We start from the raw sequence: 21071 nt of genomic DNA, 5'->3' as shown, positions 1-21071 counted from the left end.
TAGCGCTGAGTGGGGCTGTTCCTGGCCCGACAGCCTCCCGAGGCCGGCTGCCAACACCGCACCCTTCCCACCCGTGTCCTGGAAGTGCTCAGAGGAAACATCTGCCCAGAACATGACATCAGTAAATCATTAATGAGACAGTCACTATATGACATAAATCCACTTAGGAGAGCTTCACCCTCACCTAGCAACTGGGTCACCAGCAAACTAACCACTTGGTGTGACTCTTCCATTAGGACTACATGGCCCCAGAGCCTCAGAGGCCAACGTTCCCAACCAGGGACTCCACCCTTCTCCCAGAGAGAGGCAAAAACAAAACAATGTAACTGAAAACTGGGTTGTGAAAACCGGGTTGTAAAAACCGGTGGAAGAGCTGGGAACAGTTAACAGGGTGTCTTTCACCTCTGTGTGTAGGAGCCGAGGTGGAGCCACCAGCTGTTCAAAGGACACCCCCTCCTGGGGGGTAAGAGGGCTCTCCAGAGCCAGTGAGGTGGGCGGGCAGGGTCCCTGTGCAGTGGCACTGGTTGTTTCTGAGGAATGCCGGGTGGGGCTGCTGTCGCAGGCCGTGGAGCCGCAGCCCCGCTGGAGGGCAGGGTCCCGCTGGGCGTGGGGGTCCTGGCAGAGACCGCGGCAAGGGCGGGAGCAGGTGCACTGGCCGCTGCACACGCGCCGCCAGGCTCCTGGACACCGCGGGCGCGCCCCCTGGTAGCAGCCGGCTCCGGAGCCGCGGTAGGGCGGTGCCCAGTCCCCAATCAGGCGGCAGCGCGAAGCTCCTTCCCCGCATGGGGGAGTGGGCGCGGCCCGGCAGCCGGAGTGCCTTACTAGTGAAAAAGCTGGGGTTGGAGCTGCCACAAGGGGAGGTGTGGGGGCCTAGAGGGCTCTACTTGGACCTTCTGGGTGTCCTCCTGCGACCTCAGGTTCCTCACCTGTCTGACAGGACCGATGGGCTGCTATGGCAGGGTTGTTTGGAGGATTAAGCCAGATAGTCCCAGTAAAGCCCCATTATCCACGCCCCCCCCCCCCCCCCCGCCCCGTCTCTGGATTTTTTGTTTATTATTATTTTTCTGGCTTTCTTAGGAAACTTTCCGGAATGTGTCCAGGTGTTGAAGCGGGAAGGCTGGACACCCTCCCTTGGCTTGCAGTTCCTTCCAGATGCCCCCACTTCTAAGGCTCTTTTCAAGGGCACGCCGGCAACATGTGCTCTACCCAAGAGCGCTTCACAGATCTTCATGTGGGTCTAAAACCAGAACGCTTTCTTCCCTGACCCCTGCCCTCATATCACCCCAAGCCCAAGTTTTTGGCAGAGCCGGCTACAGACTCGAGTGTCAGTTTAATTCTCGTTCCCTAAGGTCTCCCCAGGGCTCTTAGGCGTTAGGGTTAGGATTCGGGTTCGGGTGCGCCTCTCTGCGCCGGCGCCGGCGCTATGCGGAGCTGAGTTCTCTGCACAGACTTCGGAGATACAGCCAAGGCGGAGCAGTGTTCTCAGCACAGACCAGGGCGAGCGGGCCGGGGTCACCACGAGGGCGGAGCTGCGTTCTGCTCAGCACAGACCCGGGTATCCCGAGAAGGCAGAGCAGCGTTCTCCTCAGTACAGGCCTTGGGGTCACTGCCTCGCTTTGGGACAACTCAGGGCCGCATCGATGGTGAATAAAATCCTTCCTGTTTCCAGCCCTGAATAATCAGGGTCAGAGACCAGTTAGAAGGGTTCACTGTGGAAAACGGGAAACCAAAAGCCCCTCTGAATCCTGCCCACGGAGGTTGTTCCCAGCCGAGGCGAGGTGGCCGCAGTGCGAGATCCACACCGCAGCCTCGGAAGACAAATGCAGCATTCCTAATGCAGACATGACACCCAAAATATGACACCCCTATTGCTCATGTAACAAGCACCTGTAATGCTAATGTACTGCCTCAATACAAAAATATTATTATAAGATCCGCAATCCCCTCACTGCCGTGCAGTCCTAAGACAGCGATCATAACAATCAACATTGACATAGTCAATACAAACGTAGTAACAAACCTAGGGTTAAGGCTGGTGTTAGGGTTATGGGTTAAGTTTAGGGTTAGGGGTTGGAGATAGGGGTTGGGGTCAGAGTTAGGGGTTAGGAGTCAACGTTTAGAGTTAGGAGATAAGAGAGGTTAGTGGTTTGGAATTAGGGTTAGGGTTGGGTTAGGGTGAGGGTGAGGGTTGGGGTTAGGGGTTAGGGTTAGAGGTTAGGGTTAATGGTTAGGGGTCAGGGGTTACGGGTTACGGTCAGGGGATGGGGTCAGGGTCAGGGGATAGGGGTCATGGTCAGGGGTCAGGGGTCAGGGTCAGGGGTTCCTGTCTGTGGGTTGTCTACTCTGCTGACTGTTCCCATTGCCAGGCAAAAGCTCTTTAGTTTAATTAAGTCCCAGCTATTTATCTTTGTTTTTATTGCATTTGCATTTGGGTTCTTGGTCATTAAATCCTTGCCTATGCCAATGTCTAGAAGGGTTTATCCATTGTTATCTTCTAGAATTTTTATACTTCAGGGATTAGGTTTACGTTCTTAATGCATCTTGAGTAGATTTTTGTATAAGGTGAGAGATAAGAATCTAGTTTTATTCCCCTACATGTGGCTCGCCAATTATCCCTACATCACATTTTGAAAAGGGTGTCCTTTCCGCACTTTATGTTTTTGTTTACTTTGTCAAAGATCTGTTGGCTGTAAGTATTTGGGTTAATTTCTGGGTTCTCTCTTCTGTTCCATTGGTCTATGTGCCTAATTTTAAACCAGTACCATGCTGTTTTGGTAACTATGGCCTTATTGTACAGTTTGAAATCAAGTAGTGTGATGCCTCCAGGTTTGTGTTTTTTGCTTAGCTTTGGTTTGGCTACATGGCTTTCTTTTGGTTCCATATTAATTTTAGAATTGTTTTTATAATTCTGTGAAGAATGATGGTGGTATTCAGATGGGGATTGCATTGAATTTGTAGATTGCTTTAACAGAATGGTAAATTTCACAATATTGGTTCTACCCATCCATGAGTATGGGGATGCATTTCCTTTTGTTTGTGTCATCTATGATTTCTTTTCTTTCCTGTTTTTTTTTTTTTTTTTTTTTTCAGAGGGAGTTTCGCTCTTGTCGCTGAGGTGGGAGTGCAACAGTGTTATCTTGGCTCACTACAACTTCTGCCTTCTGGGTTCAAGCGATTCTCCTGCCTCAGCTTCCCGAGTAGCTGGGATTGTAGGCATGCACCAACATGCTTGGCTCCATCTGTGATTTCTTTCAGCAGTGTTTTGTAATTTTCATTGTAGAGGTCTTTTGATTCCTTTGCTAGGTATATTCCTAAGCTTTTGTTTCGTTTTGTTTTGTTTTTTGCAGCTATTGTAAAGGGGATTGAGTTCTTGATGTGATTCTCTGCTTGGTAGCTGTTGATGTATAGAAGAGCTACTGATTTGTGTCCATTAATCTTGTATCTGGAAACTTTGCTGAATTCTTTTATCAGTTCTAGGAGCTTTCTAGAGGAGTCTGTAGGGTTTTCAAGGCGAAAGATCATATCGTCAGCAACCAGTGACAGTTTGACTTCCTCTTTACCGATTTGGATTTCCTCTATTTCCTTCTTTTGTCTGATTGCTCTGGCTAGGACTTCCAGTACTATGTTGAAGAGGAGTGGTGAGAGTAGGCTCCTCGTCTTGTTTCAGTTCTCAAAGGGAATGCCTTTTCCCCATTCAGTATTATGGTGGCTGTGGGTTTGTCATAGATGGCTTTTATTACATTAAGTTATGTCCCTTGTATGCCTATTTTGCTGAGAGCTTTAATCATAAAGCAATGCTAGATTTTGTCGAATGCTTTTTCTGCATCTGTTGATATGATGTGAGTTTTTTTTAAATTCTGTTTATTTGGTGTATCACATTTACTGACTTGCATATGTTAAACCATTCCTGTGTCACTGGTATGAAACCCAGTTGATCATGGTGGATTATCTTTTTGATATATTGTCAGATTCAGTTAGATAGTATTTTGTTAAAGATTTTGGCATCTGCGTTCATCAAGGATGTTGGTCTGTAGTTTTCTTTTTTGGTTATGTCCTTTCATCGTTTTGGTATTTGGGTGATGCTGGCTTCATAGAGTGAATCAGGGAGGGTTTCTTCTTGCTCTGTCCTGTGGAATAGTGTGAAAGGATTGGTATCATTTCTTCTTTGAATGTCTGGTAGAATTCTGCTGTGAATCTGTCCGGTCCTCGGCTTCTTTTGTTGGTAATTTTAAAATTACCATTTCAATCTTGCTGCTTGCTTTATTGGTCTGCTTGGGGTATCTAATTCTTCCTGATTTAAGTTAGGAGGGTTGTATTTTTCCAGGAATTTATCCAACTCTTCTAGGTTTTCTAGTTTATGTGCCAAAAGTTGTTCATAGTACCCTTGAATAATCTTTAACATTTCAGTGGTGACAGTTGTAATATCCCCTGTTTCATTTCTTAGTGAGGTTATTTGGATTTTCTCTCTTCTTTTCTTGGTTAATCTTGCTAATGTCTATCAATTTCATTTATCTTTTCAAATAACCACATTTTGTTTTATGTTTTGTATTTGTTGTTGTTGTTGTTGTGTCAATTTCATTTAGTTCTGCTCTGATCTTGGTTATTTCCTTTGTTTGCTGGGATTGGGTTTGGCTTGTTTCTGCTTCTCTGGTTCCCTGAGATGTGAACTTAGTTTGTCTGTTTGTGCTCTTTCAGACTTTTTGACGTCAGTGTTTAGGGCTACAAACTTTCCTCTTAGCACTGCCCTTGCTATATCCCAGAGGTCTTGATAGGTTGTGTCATCCAGCTTGAAGAAATTTTTTACATTTCCATCGTGATTTCGTTTTTCACCCAATGCTCATTCAGGAGCAGGTTATTGAAATTCCATGTATTTGCATGGTTTTGAAGATTCCTTTTGGAGTTGATTTTCAGTTTTATTCCAGTGTGATCTGAGAGAGTGTGTGATACAATTTCAATTTTCTTCAATTTACTGAGACTTGTTTTATGGTCTATCATATGGTCTATCTTAGAGAAAATTCCATGTGCTGTTGAATAGAATGTGTATTCTGTGGTTGTTGGATGAAATGTTCTGTATATATCTGTTAAGTCCATTTGTTCCAAAGTATAGTTTAAATCCAGTGTTTCTTTGTTGACTTTGTCTTGATGACCTGTCTAGTGCTGTCAGTGGAGTATTGAAGTCCCCCACTATTATTGTGTTGCTGTCTATCTCATTTCTTCTACTAGTAATTGTTTTATAAATTTGGGAGCTCCAGTGTTAGATTCATGTATGTTTAGGATTGTCATATTTTTCTGTTGGATGAGACCTTTACCATTATATACTGTCTGTCTTTGTCTCTGTTAGCTACTGTTGCTTTGAAGTTTGTTTTGTCTCATATGAGAATAGCTACCGCTGCCCGCTTTTGGTGTCCATTTGCATGAAATGCCTTTTTCTATTCCATAATAATTCTGATGCAAAAACAATTGTAACTCTCTTTCTAGTGCCTACATTTCCTGTGAGCCCCAGTTGTGCATAGCAGAAAATACGGAGGCATCTAGGAAAACCTAGGGGCAGGAAGGACTGGGAGGGAATAAGGCCTTTCAAGTGTTTAAAGAAGAGACAAAGATGAAGAAGCAGGCATAGTTTCTGAAGAGGTTTTTTGGTTTTTGTTGTGTTTGCATTTACCTAATTAGTTCTCAACTGCAGAGGCACATTAGAATCTTCTGGGGAATTTTTAAAATACCACTGCATGGGCCACCTGTCATATACACTGATGTAATTGACCTGAGTTGGGGCCTAGGTGTCTCTCTCTCTCTATATATATATATACATCTCCTATTCTGTATATATCTATAGATATATGAGGAACAGGGGATACCAGTGTGTACCTACCATTGAAATCAATTGTTTTCAAGTCTTTTTAGGTCTTATTCTCAGATGGTCTTGGGTAAATGGTGGCTGATTGCCTTCAGCATCTAGAACAAAACACTCTATGGCCCAGAGGAATTCCAGCTGGCATCTATGATCTTATTCTCTTGAGGTAGGGCAGCTAAAGGGAGGATTATCTTCATGTTGAGTCTGATGGCTGGGTAATTTGCTTCATGTGGAGGCAAAGGGATATTGTTAGTTTTCCAGCTACATTGGGAGTTCTAAGTAGCCACATCTCAGGCTAATAGGAAGTCCAGATTCGTTCAAACCTTTTCTTAATTATCCTGTGTAGGAATGGACCACAGAGTATCCCTCAAGGAAGAATCAAGAATGTTTCCAGAGTGAATATACATATTTCATCTCTTTCTCTGCTGAATGGATCCCCACTGAAAGCCATGAATTACTCTTATTAGACCCTGTAGAATCCCAGTTTATGGCAGTGACATTAAAAACATCTAGTTTATGACTTGGATTAGGCAGCCTGTAAAATGGCTTCCAGTGATCCCTGCTTTCTGGTATGTATGCCCTTGTATAATAACCTCCTCATGAGTGTAGGCAGAGGTAACATCACTTTTAAAACTAGGTTATATATATTAAAACAGACAAACAAACCTGTGCCTTCCATTTTGGGTACTTTATCTCACACTCTCTGATTTCTTGCTCTGTGGGAAACAGACTGTAATGCTGTAAGCAGTGCTATGGAGAGGTCCACGTGGTAAGGAAGAGATAGGTCCTGATAACAGCCAGTGAGGATCTAAGGTGGATCCCTTTCTGAGTTGAATATTGAGATAGATGACTACAGCCCTGGTCTACACCTTGATTGCAGCCTCATGAGGAATTCTGACCAAAAACACTGGGCTGAACCATGTCCAGGCTCCTGAGCCACATAAACTATGAGAAAACAAATATTTGTTTCAAGCCATTAAGTTTTAATTTGTTACACAGCAATAGATAACTAACACATGGAAGGATTCATCAAGAGAAGGGTTGGGTTTTTCATAAGTGAAATGTTATTTTCATCTCACATTTCAATTATTAGAATATAAATGAAAGAAAATAAATTTGGATAGGCTCACATAAATTCAATGATAAGAATTTGGAAAATGCAACCACATGATAACCAGGAAGTAAAAGGAAAACATAACAGGCATGTTCCCAGATGAGAGTAAATATCTGGTTCCCTGAGAAGTGTAGTTTGAGAATGGAGAAATCAGATGTTACTGGAAAGAGGCTAGGACTGTATTATTTCTTGCTTCCTGTCAAGTCTTTTCAACTCAAGAGAAGGTAAATTTTCTTGACAAACCATTCAAAATTAAAGGATAGGTGGGAGTATATGTGTCCCTGAAGGAACAAGTGACCTTCATTGAAAGTAGCAGCTTGGTTGAATAAGTACTGTACAGAAGTGGAATAAAGAGTAGCTGACAACAATGCTGAAATAGTTACACATGAAGAATTAATGAGCTATTTCATATTAAGATACATATTGAGAATTCAAACCAGAGAGACCAGTTAATAGATATTTTCCCAACTCTGTTTTACGGTGATCATAGAAATGATACCCACAAGTTAGTCATAGTGGCCTGCATCCATTTCGATATATCAGTGATGGTATTCCAATTGGCCAGTAATCACCCATACTGACTGTTAAATATTTTTGTTATCACTCCTATGCATAGTGAATTTGAGTTCTGGTTTTCTTTAGCCTTGTATTATTTATGTGTAAAGTTGGATTATGGGAGGCAAAGAATCTCTCGTGTCTCATTCATGCTCAAGTAAATGGCAGTGGGGTAGGGATGTAAATGAAACTGCATGATAAGCCCTGCAAGTCATTCTGATGTATCAGTTTTGCTTACTGCTGTTTAATTGCAGACATTGTCGTATTAACGCAACCACTAATACATTATGGAGTAAGACGCAAAAATCACATGAGTCTTAAGAGAAAAGAAATGTGCTGTCTGTGGTGGGCCCCCTTTGCATTATTCTCTAACTTCTTACTTTATACCTCTACTATTAGAGAAATTTCAGTAGAAAATTGTGAGGGGCACCATTTTAGAGTTTTTGTTGTTATAGGATTGCTTTTACTACAGCTAGGTCCCCTCATACATCTTTATGTTCTTTGGCAGTCTAGAGAACCAGAAGAGCAAACTCTATGAGATGGAAACCCTAAGAATTTACCTCCAGCATCCCTTCTCTTCTGCCATTAAATTGAATTTGTAGCCAACTCAAAGGCTGACAATTTATACTATGGTTTTTATATTTTTATATTATAATTTATATTATGGTTTATGTCAAAATGTTTTGTTCACTGCTTTGAAAGTATCTTTTGTTTATTTTTGTTATCATTTCATATTTTAATTTTTTCCTTTCTAACTGCTAGAAACTCATGTGTTTATCTTTCAAAGAACATTTTTAAAAGGCTTACTCTGCTTATATGTGTATTTTGCACAAAGCTTTCCATTCATAAACAAAAGGTGAATAGGAATCAGAATTGAAAACTACATAATTTCTTTTCTCCTTTTAAGTCAAATCATCACAGTATAGATTAGTCATTGTGTATGAAGTGCATTGCCAATACATAGTCACATTTGTGTACAAATGTAAAGGCTATATCTCAATAGAAATCAAAAACAAAAAAATGCAGAAGACCATTAGCTAATAGTGCTAATAATCTAGTGTAGAAAGCATGTGCCAACTGATCTAGACTCTTGTGACAGTTGTATATCTACCCAGCTGCATGACCTTAGGTGTATCAAAATCTCAATTTCCTAGACTACAAATGAGTAAGAAGGATGCAGGCCCCTTACAGTTTTAAGATTCTAGAATTCTAAGTGTGTGTAACTGGAGCGAATTTTTATTTTCTAAAATTTGCATAATAAATTTAAAAATAGGACAAAAACAAATAATTAAAGTACATATTTCTAGAAGTCTTTTTTAGGTGACTTATACTACCAGGAATGGATTTACCACTAAATATTGGTTTTGGCTAATTCAGCATTGCTATGTAATTTGATGGAAGTATAACTCCATAGACAAAGAGCATTTGGTCCTAACATAGCTTGTATTTTATATGTATATACACTATTTCTATTTAAATTTCTGTGTAGTCATGTTTTACCCTTTTAAAATGAAGGTTAGTTTTATTTTGTATTATCTTTTGTCTATAAACATTCAATGAATTCACACTGAAAACTGATTATGAACAGATAGTCTGCTAGGCACTAAGGAAACACATATGAAAAACTTAAGTCCTCCTCTGCCCTCAATATGCTCACAAGACTACAGTTACTGAAGCCTGATCTCAAAACCTAGCTAGCAAAGTCCTTGAATCAGGTGATAGTTCAGAATACCATTCATGCTCTCTCCCAAGAGTATATCTGAAGAAGGGCAGTTCTTTCCAGTTTTCTACATCCTGGTTGTATAGGTCAACCACAGGAAAATTAAATGAATCTATTGTTTTGTTGACCTAGCCTTTTCATATAACTCTCATCTATAAATGTATTACCAAATACTATTTATGTAAAGGGACTCGAATGACAAATATTTTGAAATTAAAACCACAATGGTTAGCATACCTTTTAAATTAGATAAATGTTGACCTCCCATTGGTGAACATAAAAAGTGCTACCAAGATATGCCAATGAAAGACTTTGGAAGTGGAAATTCATCTTTGTAATAATCCTGTTATCTGTAGGCTGACCTCAAGCCTTCATGACATTCAGGGCCCCTTATTCCTAACTGTATCTTCTATTTTGGGCATTGTGCTCTTGCCATCTAACAGGAAAACAACTTTCAGTGCTGCCACCTTTTGAACAGGAGAGATTTCTAGAGATTAGAAAATTACTAAATTTAAATATACATAGTTTTAAAATATGATACTTTTCTACCCATGCATTCAAATATATTCTAACTTTAAAGTCCTGTAAATACTTATATTTGTAATTATTTTACTTATATGATCCAATTAATTGGCAAAAATATGTGGTGAAAGATTTTTTACATGTTTGTATTGTTCTGTGTGAGACATCTGTTGTAAGCGTTGCTTCAGGCTCTCATTTTTGTCTGCCTTCCAGGATTTGCTGGCCCAGGTGCTGTGTGCTAGACTTACTGTCAGTCACAAAGGGGAGGGAAACTTGCAGTTCAGCCAGACAGTTTTGTTATTCCTTTAAAATTAAAAGCATATGAAACAGATACAGCTTATTAAGGTTTTTTAAATAAATAAACTTAAATACAAAACAATAAAGTTCAAAAACAACTTAAAATAGAGTTTAATGCTGTAACCACAGGAAAAAAGCATGATTATTTGTGGGAAGAACATTATTAAAAGCCATATTCCCAAATATGAATTATACAAAGATAGATTGTGTTACTTGAAAAAAACTTAAAGATTTCTCAATTTTACTTTGAGCAATTATAAAATGTTATTTTGTGGCAAGTAAGATGAAGTACAGTATTATCATCAATCACTGTTGCTATCTTACATACAAGATTTTTGGAAACGTCCTTTTAGCAATACCCTTTCCACTTGAGCAGCATTAGAAATTTTGTTCTTGTTAATAGGTATAAGCATGTTCTAATCCTGTACTTTTGTTAAATTATCTATTTTATTGACTTTCATAGTAGATTTTTTTGAGAATATTCTTTTTTTCTGATTAGAGTTTAAGTAGATCATAATTTGTCACTAGAAAGCATATAAATTTTGCTCATTTTCCATAGTTAGTGTGGCTTGATTATCTGACAAATCCTGCCAGCAGCCTGTAGGTCTGATATACCTTATAACATCATCTGCATTATTATTATTATAGCAGGCATTTTATAAGCAGATAGGAATATTTAAATAATCATTATCAGATAATCAAATCTAACATACTCTTAAGGGTAAATTAATTTAAGAAAAAAATTACTATTACTAACATCATGATTGTACAACCAGTTCTACAATTTTGTACAACCTTTAGTTACAAAATCTGATTTTTTTGTTTACTTTTCAATCTTTCTTTAATGCAGTGTCTTAAACATAAATGCACAAGTCCAGCTTGATCAGTTTTTCAGTAGTTTTCCAGCCTTTCTTGATTACTAAAAAATAAAAGGAAAGAAAATTTTGAGAAGAAAACAGTCCACTTAAAGAAATCTCCCTGCTGGAACTGGTTGTTTATATACCATATGCAATTAAGTTATTGCCATAGGAGGAAAGTGGGCTGTTTTTCATTCTTTCTTTGTTTTTTTTCCCCTTACAGGAATCCCCTTTTGATTTAAGGCAACAAACATTTCCCCTCCATTGTGTGACCATTTAGCTGATGCATATGTGTTTTAATGGTTTTCCAGAATTAGTTCTTTGAAGTTACAATCTTCATTGCATTCTTTCTGTTAAAGCAAGCAAACAAACAAACAAACAAACATGATCCAAATGATTTTTAGAGAGGCTCAATTAAACGAAGAGTAAGCAGGTAATATTTGGTAGAACTGAAACATACACAACTTTTTTTAATCCTCAGATTGAGCAGGCCTAATGCGGTTTATTAGCTATACTTATGTAGTATATTTGCATAAAAAGGTATCTTAAATTTGAAATAAAAACACCACATAATACACAGCTAGTTATGAAATATGTGTAGCTTTTTGGAAGTTCATGTCAACTATTCTTTAAAATTAGGACCTATTTCTCCCTAAGTAACAGGCCTCATATCACTATTCCCACATCACTCATTCTTTAACCACTGGAAATTTGGTATAATTAGCAGAACCTCTGGCTCCCTCAGGTGAGAGACTTGTTTCACAACTTTTCTTTACTTCTACATTGTCTTCAATGGTAATGGAAGATAAAAGGTTAATTTGTTCATCCATGCAACCATTTGTTCATTCAATTAAACCTGTATCATTATGTAATTAGCCTGTTCCAGGCATTATGCTGAGCTGTGGGAATACAAAGGAAAGCCAATTATATTTTATTACAGTGGGATGAACTGTTACATATTTTGCATTGTAATGAAGTGGGAACAATGTGAATAATTACAGTTCAAAGCCCATGATTGTGAGATTGATGTTGATGAATGAACTAAACATTTCAAGATTTTTTCCCAAGAATTTTCATGTCAGCAATGTGCAAATTGGGTGAACTTTAACAAAAAGAGCTTTAATACTGGCAAATGGAAATTTTGGATTTTAAATATCTAAAATGCACATGGAATTTTAGAGCTGGAAGGATCCTTAGAGGTCAGCTAATTCAACTCATTTTACAGATGAAGAAACCAAAATCCAAAGAACAAGCCATTTGTCCAAAGTCACACACAGAAAACAATTTTTCTTAACGTTTCAGTATAAGGTGTTTTAATAAAATCATTAAATTATACAGTTGGAGATAAATTAAGTCCATTTTAACTCTTCAGAATGGTGAGATATTTCGACAAACATGAGTTTTAAAAATTAAGCCTAAGCTATCAATTATCAATACCTTTGCATAGAATTTTCCTTCCTTGTTCATTGCAAGATAGAATTCACTTTCCACCCCTTTGATTGCCACAATCCCAACTGCCACTGTCCTGATTTCCATGATATCTGCAAGGAATCACAGAAAGACACGTCAAGTATTTGTTCAGCTTTGCAAATGATCCACGAATGGCCATTTGTTCTTATTTCTGTTTTAATCGGAAGTTTTTAAAATTTTTAATGTGATTATTTACTCAGCCCAAGACCCCGACCCATAACAGATACACACAAACACCAGAATAGTTATTATATAAGGGAAGTGCAAACTGACGGTTTTTTATTTTGTAGAAAATGTGTCTGTATCAAATAAATAGTTACATATTTGAGTTCAGCTTTTTATTCTCTAGAATTAAATTTCTAATTTACTATAATAATAATAGCTAATGTTTATTGAACTCATACCACATGCCAAGGATTATTGCATTGCTCTTATGTATTAACTCATTTACTCATAACCACAGATTGAGGCAGGTAGTCTTGTTACCCCAGTTTTACAGATCAGGAAACTGAAGCACAGAGAAACTAAGAAATTTGCCCAAATTCTTATACCTGAGAAGTAGCAGAACTGGAATTTGAACCCAGACATTCTGGCTCTTAATCATTATATAATTACTTTTCTATTTGGATAAACTTTATCTTAAAAATTATGGCCAACAGAATAGCTCTTGAATATACTGAAAGTGAAGAAAATTCTAATTAAAGCAATTGTAAATGATGGTAAACAGAGCCTACTGCCTTAAAATAAAAGATTGTTTTAAACTGATAGTATTTTGATACATGAAAAGACCATTTAAAACAAAATTATGAATCCTGTTTATATAATACTTCATAACTTTATACCTTTGTAATTAACTTTTAAATCTTTGTTGAAATAGTATTTACAAAACATGTTTACACAAGAATGGTAACTTACTATTTTCCTTTAGTGTATATATCTTCCTTAAATCCTGTGTTTTAATGACACACTAAATAAAGTAAAATCTCAAGAAATTTATTAAAATGATGTAAGAATTAAAATTTTAGTGTACTTTTATGCAATTTGCTATTAATTACATTTTCTACATGAAGGTACAGTGCTGAGACATTCTTTTACCCATGTCTAACACAGTGCAAAGAAAAGTCGAAGTGTCAATTATCTGTGTGATTGGGCCTTCAAAAGATATTTTCTAAAGTATTGACTTAAATAAAAAACTAATTGTTTTGCCCCATGCCGTCACTTCATTCTCTTATTTATTTTTTTGACTTCATTTTTGCTACCTGGATAATAACATTTCTATTCATGTCATTGGGATTTAATGTAGCCCAGCTAATATTTCTCATTTGCCTCACATATATGTTGCATATAGAAGCCCTTTTCCCAATATACTATACTTAACACTAGTCAGAGCTCGTCCAGTTGAGAGTTTCACAGCTACTCATCCAGAAATTGGGTTTTATTAAGAAAATATAAATGAATGGATATTAATCTTTTTATATATTTATTAAGCATTATCACAATGCATACAACCCTACTGTGGTTTTAGGACACAAATTAAGAAAAACAGCCCTGGTTTCTGACACCAGAAGTTAAAACCTAATAGAAACAGCAAACACGTCCATATATTTTGAAGAATTTTGAAGAACACAGGCCTGAATAGGCTAAACAGAATTTTAATAATTGCTTACAAGCACATGAAAGATTATGATGTTGATGCATTCATGTAATGTTCAACAGATCTTCACTGAGAGCCAATTCTATGCTAGGCTCAATTCACAGACAAGCCTTGCGCTTTTAGAGCACTCTCTTTGGTAACTACAACTTCACTGCATTAACAGAAGCACAAAGGGAAATAACATGCAGAAAAATACTATTAGGTTAAACTTGTACTAATACAATGAAAAGTACTGAAGAAATTCATTGATTCGGCATATTTGCAATACCTCCAAAATGGAATAAATGTATCAGGTTGGTGCAAAAGTAATTGTAGCTTTTGCCATTACTTTTATGACAAAAAATGTAATTACCTTTGCACCAAACTAATATTTAAAAGACATATGGAGTAGTTGATTTCTAAAGGTCTTAGCATTGTAAAATATCATTAAGAAGTCAATATGTTCTTTTCCTTCAAGTCTCTTTAATCCTGCCATTCCTCCCTTTATTTAATATATTTTCTTTTAGATAAAAAGAGAATACTGATGCACAAGCTTAGAGTGTCTTTCATGATCAGTTATTAGGGACTGGAATCTGTAATGTTTGCTGGCTTTTCTTTTACAGAACAATTGTAAAACATAAATGTTGACTGATAGAGTTATTATTAATTATGATAGGCAGACATCTTCCCTTTTCAGTCCTGTCATGACAATAAGTTCATATTGTCCCACTCCCAAAACATTTTCCTCTATCCCCTGCCTGTCCATTGCCCACTATTTATTTACTGCACTTTACAAGAGGTGATGGCTGAATGTGGTAGCTCACACCTGTAATCCCAGCACTTTGGGAGGCTGAGTCAGGCAGATCACTTGAGGTCAGGAGTTCAATACTAACCTGGCCAACATGGCGAAACCCCATTTCTACTAAAAATACAAAAAATTATCCGGGTGTGGTGGCGGGTGCCTGTAATCCCAGCTACTCAGGAGGCTGAGGCAGGAGAATTGCTTGAACCCAGAAGGCGGAGGCTGCAGTGAGCCAAAACGGTGCCACTGCCCTCTAGCCTAGGCAACAGAGTGAGACTCCATCTCACCAAAAAAAAAAAAAAAAAAAAAAAAAAAAAGTTGGGCATGGTGGTGAATTCCTATAATTCTAGCTACTTGAGAGGCTGAGGCAAGAGAATCCCTTGAACTTGGGAGGCAGAGGTTGCAATGAGCCAAGGTCACACCACAGCACTCCAGTAGTCTGGGTCGAGTGAGGCTCTGTCTCAAAATAATAAATAAATAAATAAATAAATAAAAATAAGATGGTGAACATTTTTAATCTTATCCCTCCATATATTAGGGTTAAGGATACCAAAAATTCTTTGTAAAGATTCTACGTTTAGCTGAGATGAGAACAGACTTATATTCTTAACTGCTTGACATATTTAAAAAATACCATCCACACTGGGAAATCAATGTATCTAAAAGACGATTGCTTGGGGAGAGCATTAAGCAGTGTTGGCAGAATCAGTACCTTATCAACCCTATTTTCCAGTCTATTTTGTTCCATGTCCTACGACCCTCTTTTATTCAAGAAAAGCTCAAGAATAAAGAAATTAACATTATCACTCTTTTGTTCAGTTGCAATGTGGGGAGTGATGTTCCTTTCAATATGCACAAATATTTATAGAAGTGTTAACTATAGGCCAGGCGCAGTGGCTCACGCCTGTAATCCCAGCACTTTGGGAGGCCAGGGTGGGTGGATCACAAAAGTCAAGAGATCGAGACCATCCTGGCCAACATGGTGATATCCCGTCTCTACTAAAAATACAAAAAAATTAGCCAGGCGTGGTGGTGGGCGCCTGTAGTCCCAGCTACTTGGGAGGCTGAGGCAGGAGAATCACTTGAACCTGGGAGGTGGAGGCTGCAGTGAGCTGAGATTGCACCACTGCACTCCAGCCTGGTGATAAGAGTGAGACTCCATCTCAAAAAAACAAAAAAATTGAAAAGCAAAACATAATAAAACAGCCTCATGCTATGTTCACTGGAAAATTTATACGCATGTATATGTTTTATAAGTTATAGAAGCCCATAAGAATTCCAACAGTTCAGGAAAAAAAAAAAAAGAAAAAAAAACCTAAACTTGAGCTATATACTGATGTCTACCCACTAAAATTACTAAAACTATAGCCAGGAATATTCGTTTGGTTCTGTGCCCCTCTCCTTTACAAGGGAGGTAGAAAGCAAGGTGGAGAGACACCCAACAGTCACTTCCTTTTCAAAAAACAAAAACAAAAAACTTACACACAGCAGGTTTTTCTGGCTAGTATTGGCCAGTCTTTCTCTTGATGGTATTAAGTGCTATCCTTTGTGTTAACAGTCCCATGCATTTAATTTATTTGTTTAAAAGAAATCTTTCTTCATCTGATAAAAAAAATCAATGTGACTTTTCTGTCTTGTAATTAAAACAAACTATCAATACAATGGATAGGGGGCAACTTCTCAGAGCCAGGAACTGTTCCAGACACTGGGGACAAAAAGGTGAATGAAACACAGCCCCTTCTCTTAATCTAGCTAAGAGGACAGACACATACAGAGGCATGATGTGAGAATGATGCTGACTGACAGCACTTCTCAGGCAGAAGCGAGAGATGATTGGAAGTGGGAGATGGAGAGGACAGACTCACTTTTATTTTTCATTTCAATGTATACCTTAATATTTTTAACATTCATTTTTGGAATTACATGTTTTACAACTTCATTAATAGAGTTCAGAGGCACAAGATTTTGGCTCTAAGTTTACATATAACTAAGTAGTACTACCATAATTATCATAAGCTGGTAAATAAACAAGATGAACTCAATATGCCAAGGGCGCATTTATGCCAAACAAAGGCAAAGTCACCTCATGGCAAGCTGTATTTACACTGATGGTTTCTGAGTGGCAATAACTGAAAGAAAAGCAACAGGAAAACTGAGTCATTACAAGGAATCCAGCCATCTACAAAAGCCAGGCACCATCCCAGCATCCAAGAACATGGGCCATAAGGAAGCAGTAACAATTACATCACAAGCGGCTACTTATTTCACAACATCATTGCCCAATCTACTAAATTAATGTTGGTAGTCAGAACTTTATTGGTTTTGTAGTTTGGTTTGAAATTAATTTATAAACTGCCTTTTATAGCTGCATTAGGGATATAAGCACACAAATTATACCTAATTTGTATATTGGGGAAGGGAGGAAATTAAGTAATATAGAAGAACACAAAAACTATTTTTGAAGTAAACATACTCAAGTTTCAAAAACATGAAAGACCCTGGAACTGCATCAGAAGTTCCACATCCTCATCATCAGCAACATAAGGAAGAGACCCTGTCTTTACAAAAAATTTTAAAATTATCAGGGCATGGTGGCCTGTGCCTGTAGTCCAGCTACTCAGGAGGTTGAGACAGAGAGGCCGAGGCTGCAGTGAGCCCTGACCATGCCGCTGTACTCTAGGTGGGTGACAAAGCAAGACACTGTCTCAAAAAAAAAAAAAAAAAAAAGAAAAAAGAAAGAAGTTCTACAACCTGCAAAGGACAAGATCAGATCTGCTTTTACACTGGTTACTGGAGTTGGGGACAAGCCTTCATTTGCTAATGCTGGCCGCCCATCAGAATCTCTTGAGAAGTGCTTCAAAGGAGTATGGATTCCTGGGTTTGACTCCGGAACAAATGAATCAGTATTCTCATCTTACATGTGAAGACAGTGGGACTCTGAAAGATTAATAAGTCACCTGATCGTACAACTAGTTAATGTGTAACCAACATGATTCAAAGCAATACTATGATTTTAACAGTAAAAACGTGAGGTTTTTTAACTACCTCCATGATCTGGGGGAAGGGTATGCTGCAGTTCCCTGAACTACTCTTTCGACTTCTCTGTAAGTTTGAAATTATTTTCAAATAGAAAGTTAAAAACAAAAACCAAAAAGAATAGATAACAGGCTGAGACGTGTTAAGAGGTAGAGGTGGGATAGGAAATGGAAAAGGATGAGGCAGAGGCCTCTGAAAAGAGGGCAGAGGCAGAGCTCCATCTCCTCACAGAGGAGGTCGGGTGGTTTTCAGTTTTGTTTTGTTGTGGGGGAAGAGGAGGTACCAGGCAATAGCAAGCTGAGGAGTTTTTAAAAAAAAAAGAAGGAAGGAAGGAAGGAAAGAAGGAAGGAAGGAAGGAAGGAAGGAAGGAAGGAAGGAAGGAAGGAAGGCAGTCAGTCCATATATCTGTAAGGTGGGCAATAAAGGAACGATCTTTCTGTATTTCTCTACATTACAAACTGAAACTAGCATTTACGAACTTGCCCAGAAAAACCTGTTTATGTTTATAGAGAAATGCATTCTGAAGTCCAAACAACTGACCACACAACAGTTTCTAAACCCTTCCACTACTACAGAAAACACCTGCTTCTGTGCTAAACTGTAAGGCACAGTTTCTGCTTCAAGAAAATGTGATGCTTGGAATTGAGGTATATCTTACTGAAGAAAAATCTCAAGAAAAGTGTTTGCCACCCATACAGCTGATAATTTTTTATAATCCTAATGGATCAATGGGAAATTGTACCAGGAAATCTCGTCAGTCAATATAACAATGTCTCTAAATAATTTCAGTAAAGTGAAATCTACAGTTATCCCCTTGAAAAACAGGACAAATCAACTCTTTCCCAACTTTTTACTTTTTTTTCCCGCAAGATGGAGTCTCGCTCTGTCGCCCAGGTTGGAGTGCAATGGCATGATCTCACTGCCACCTCCACCTCCCGGGTTCAAGTGATTCTCCTGCCTCAGCCTCCCAAGTAGCTGGGACTACAGGCATATGCCACCATGCCTTGCTGATTTTTTGTATTTTTAGTAGAAACGGGGTTTCATCGTGTTATCCAGGATGGTCTCGATCTCCTGACCTCGTGATCCACCTGACTCAGCCTCCCAAAGTGCTGGGATTACAGGTGTGAGCCACTAAGCCTGGCCTTCCCAACTTACTTTAAGAGGTAACTAAAGGAAGGGTGCGGTGGCTCAACCCTGTAATCCCAGCATGATTGGACTGGGAGGCTGAGGTGGGTGGATCACCTGAGGTCGGGAGTTCGAGACCACCCTGGCCAACATGGTGAAACCCCATCTCTACTAAAAATACAAAAATTAGCCAGGTGTGGTGGTGTGTGACTGTAATCCCACCTACTTGGGAAGCTGAGACAGGAGATTCGCCTGAATCCGGGAGGCAGGTGATCATGCCGAAATCATGCCATTGCACTCCAGCCTGGGCAACAGAGCAAGACCCCGTCTCCAAAAAACAAAACAAAACAAAACAAAACAAAACAAAACAAAACAAAAACCTTAAAAAAAGTGATAATAGATTATCTACATTACTGGCAGCAGAAAACATATTTAAGTGTTAAAATATCAAACTTTTTTTTTTTTTGAGACAGCATCTCACTCTGTCACCCAGGCTGGAATACAGTGGCATGATTACAGCGCACTGCAGCCTCAGCCTCCTGGGCTCAAAGGATCCTCCCACCTCAGCCCTAAAAGTAGCACATAACTTTTGAATTTTTTGTAGAAACAAGGTCTTTCTTTGTTGCCCAGGCTGGTCTCAAACCCCTAGGTTCAAGTAATCCTCCAGTCTTGGCTGCCCAAAGTGCTGAGACTACAGGCATGGGTTACCACGCCCAGTCAATACTAAAGTTTTACATTACATAGGTGAAGCTACTATCCAACTGTTTTCCACCAATTACCATGTAATATGGTTGAAATTACGTGACCTTTCAAACTTCCAGATACAGGTGACAAAGAACATTATATTTTTAATATAATTTCTATTTTCAAGATTTAAAAATTCTATCTACTTTTAATGTCTACCTAGCTGTCACCTCAAAAAATTCAAGACAGATTCTAAATTTTAAAAATTTCCCAATTTATGTTCCAGGAAATTTAAATGAAAGGGAGGAAAGCTATAACTAAAATTTACTAATGGCTAGGAGTACTAATATACGCACTTTAAAAAAAATTACCAAGGAATAAATATTTAGGATACTCCAGAGAAAAATTAAATCTGTAAGCAGTTTTAATCTCCTCATTTTATGAATGTTTTGGTTACTTCAGCTATTAAGTTTTAATCCAGCTAAAAAATAGGCCTTTTTCCTTCCATCATAAGAATGTCAATGGGATGAGGAGGGAAAAGCCAAAAGGTGGGAGGAATAGAGTGATGAAGTTTAAATCAGCTAGCATGATGGAAATACACACCCTTCTGTCCTTTTAGACAGCATGTTTCTTGCAAATAGGTTGCTAGTTCCTAAAAAAGAACACAAAAGCTATTTACAGGCTGAAAATCTAAGGTTTTCTATTCTCATATTTTCATTTAGGGAACACATTTTGGGATAACAGGGAAAAAATACATTCATTTTAAGGGGATGGGCAAAGTACCTGATACAATCTAATTGTAAAACTTGAGATCAAAGATAAGAACTGAAAATGCAACTTCCAGGCACCAGGCATAATAATTTATATAGACTCTAAAAAAGGATTAACTTTAAGTGTATTACTTCAACTTCACTTCAGTCCTTAGAAACATTTAATATCCTTGGGAAAGAGTACCATCTCTTCTTCCACTGAAGGCCTTGATATTTATAGAAGATATTGCCGGCCAGACGCAGTGGCTCACACCTGTAACCCTAACCCTTTCGGAGGCTGAGGCAGGCGAATTCCTTGAGCCCAGGAGTTCAAGACCAGCCTGAGCAATGTGGCAAAGCTCTGTCTCTAAAAAAATTTAAAAATTAGCTGGGTATAGTGGCAGGCGCCTGTATTCCCGGCTACTCAGGAGGTTGAGGTGGGAGGATCATCTGTGACTGGGAGGTCGAGGCTGCAGTGAGCCATGATCAGGCCACTTCACTCCAGCCTGGGCAATACAGGGAGAGACCCTGTCTCCAAAAAAAAAAAAGATATTCCCATCAAAAAATACTATGATATCCTAAAAACAAAGTTAGAATAATTAAAACCACAAGCTTATTTCCATGGCCTGAAATGTCTTTGGCAATTCTATTACTAA

General features: G+C 38.5%; 1 long non-coding RNA gene across 1 annotated transcript in view; it reads right to left on the bottom strand.

The window, feature by feature from the left end:
• Positions 1–10154: 10154 nt before the first annotated feature.
• Positions 10155–21071, bottom strand: part of LOC129530313 (uncharacterized) — a 47661-nt gene continuing 36744 nt past the window's right edge. Inside the window, exons 3-4 of the long non-coding RNA XR_008675789.2 lie at positions 12354–12457; positions 10155–11266 (exon numbers count right to left, since the gene is read on the bottom strand). This is a non-coding gene — a long non-coding RNA (uncharacterized lncRNA). The remainder of the gene's footprint in view (positions 11267–12353; positions 12458–21071) is intronic.

This window comes from Gorilla gorilla, chromosome Y, assembly GCF_029281585.2.
Source record: "Gorilla gorilla gorilla isolate KB3781 chromosome Y, NHGRI_mGorGor1-v2.1_pri, whole genome shotgun sequence".
NCBI classification, from domain to species: domain Eukaryota; kingdom Metazoa; phylum Chordata; class Mammalia; order Primates; family Hominidae; genus Gorilla; species Gorilla gorilla.
The sequence above is the reverse complement of the archived record's forward strand: the minus strand, read 5'-3'. Positions and strand labels throughout refer to the sequence as shown.